Genomic DNA, 2,500 nt, shown 5'->3' on the forward strand with positions numbered 1-2,500 from the left:
CGGCCACACACACCTGCTATCGGCCCCCTACCTCCAGGGGGCCCTCCACCTCACTTTTAACCCAATTTAGAGCCCCTGCTTCGGCCACACACACCTGGGAGAGGCCCCCTATCTCCAGTCGGCTCTCCACCTCCCTTTTACCCAATTTAGAGCCCCTGCTTCGGCCACACACACCTGGGAGCGGGCCCCTATCTCCAGGCGGCTCTCCACCTCCCTTTTACCCGATTTAGAGCCCCTTCTTCGGCCACACACACCTGCTATCCGCCCCCTATCTCCAGTCGGCTCTCCACCTCCCTTTTACCGGATTTGGAGCCCCTGCTTCGGCCACACACACCTGGGAGCGGGCCCCTATCTCCAGGCGGCTCTCCACCTCCCTTTTACCCGATTTAAAGCCCCTGCTTCGGCCACACACACCTGGGAGCGGGCCCCTATCTCCAGGCGGCTCTCCACCTCCCTTTTACCCGATTTAAAGCCCCTGCTTCGGCCACACACACCTGGGAGCGGGCCCCTATCTCCAGGCGGCTCTCCACTTCACTTTTAACCCAATTTAGAGCCCCTGCTTCGGCCACACACACCTGGGAGCGGGCCCCTATCTCCAGGCGGCTCTCCACCTCCCTTTTACCCGATTTAAAGCCCCTGCTTCGGCCACACACACCTGGGAGCGGGCCCCTATCTCCAGGCGGCTCTCCACCTCCCTTTTACCCGATTTAAAGCCCCTGCTTCGGCCACACACACCTGGGAGCGGCCCCCTATCTCCAGGCGGCTCTCCACCTCCCTTTTACCCGATTTAAAGCCCCTGCTTCGGCCACACACACCTGGGAGCGGGCCCCTATCTCCAGGCGGCTCTCCACTTCACTTTTAACCCAATTTAGAGCCCCTGCTTCGGCCACACACACCTGGGAGCGGGCCCCTATCTCCAGGCGGCTCTCCACCTCCCTTTTACCCGATTTAAAGCCCCTGCTTCGGCCACACACACCTGGGAGCGGGCCCCTATCTCCAGGCGGCTCTCCACCTCCCTTTTACCCGATTTAAAGCCCCTGCTTCGGCCACACACACCTGGGAGCGGCCCCCTATCTCCAGGCGGCTCTCCACCTCCCTTTTACCCGATTTAAAGCCCCTGCTTCGGCCACACACACCTGGGAGCGGGCCCCTATCTCCAGGCGGCTCTCCACCTCCCTTTTACCCGATTTAAAGCCCCTGCTTCGGCCACACACACCTGGGAGCGGGCCCCTATCTCCAGGCGGCTCTCCACTTCACTTTTAACCCAATTTAGAGCCCCTGCTTCGGCCACACACACCTGGGAGCGGGCCCCTATCTCCAGGCGGCTCTCCACCTCCCTTTTACCCGATTTAAAGCCCCTGCTTCGGCCACACACACCTGGGAGCGGGCCCCTATCTCCAGGCGGCTCTCCACCTCCCTTTTACCCGATTTAAAGCCCCTGCTTCGGCCACACACACCTGGGAGCGGCCCCCTATCTCCAGGCGGCTCTCCACCTCCCTTTTACCCGATTTAAAGCCCCTGCTTCGGCCACACACACCTGGGAGCGGGCCCCTATCTCCAGGCGGCTCTCCACCTCCCTTTTACCCGATTTAAAGCCCCTGCTTCGGCCACACACACCTGGGAGCGGGCCCCTATCTCCAGGCGGCTCTCCACTTCACTTTTAACCCAATTTAGAGCCCCTGCTTCGGCCACACACACCTGGGAGCGGGCCCCTATCTCCAGGCGGCTCTCCACCTCCCTTTTACCCGATTTAAAGCCCCTGCTTCGGCCACACACACCTGGGAGCGGGCCCCTATCTCCAGGCGGCTCTCCACCTCCCTTTTACCCGATTTAAAGCCCCTGCTTCGGCCACACACACCTGGGAGCGGCCCCCTATCTCCAGGCGGCTCTCCACCTCCCTTTTACCCGATTTAAAGCCCCTGCTTCGGCCACACACACCTGGGAGCGGGCCCCTATCTCCAGGCGGCTCTCCACCTCCCTTTTACCCGATTTAAAGCCCCTGCTTCGGCCACACACACCTGGGAGCGGGCCCCTATCTCCAGGCGGCTCTCCACTTCACTTTTAACCCAATTTAGAGCCCCTGCTTCGGCCACACACACCTGGGAGCGGGCCCCTATCTCCAGGCGGCTCTCCACCTCCCTTTTACCCGATTTAAAGCCCCTGCTTCGGCCACACACACCTGGGAGCGGGCCCCTATCTCCAGGCGGCTCTCCACCTCCCTTTTACCCGATTTAAAGCCCCTGCTTCGGCCACACACACCTGGGAGCGGCCCCCTATCTCCAGGCGGCTCTCCACCTCCCTTTTACCCGATTTAAAGCCCCTGCTTCGGCCACACACACCGGGGAGCGGCCCTCTATCTCCAGGCGGCTCTCCACCTCCCTTTTACCCAATTTAGAGCACCTGCTTCGGCCACACACACCTGCTATCGGCCCCCTACCTCCAGGGGGCCCTCCACCTCACTTTTACCCCAATTTGGAGCCCCTGCCTCGGCCACCCACAC

Source organism: Centroberyx gerrardi, chromosome 12 (assembly GCF_048128805.1).
Source record: "Centroberyx gerrardi isolate f3 chromosome 12, fCenGer3.hap1.cur.20231027, whole genome shotgun sequence".
In the NCBI taxonomy this organism is placed as follows: domain Eukaryota; kingdom Metazoa; phylum Chordata; class Actinopteri; order Beryciformes; family Berycidae; genus Centroberyx; species Centroberyx gerrardi.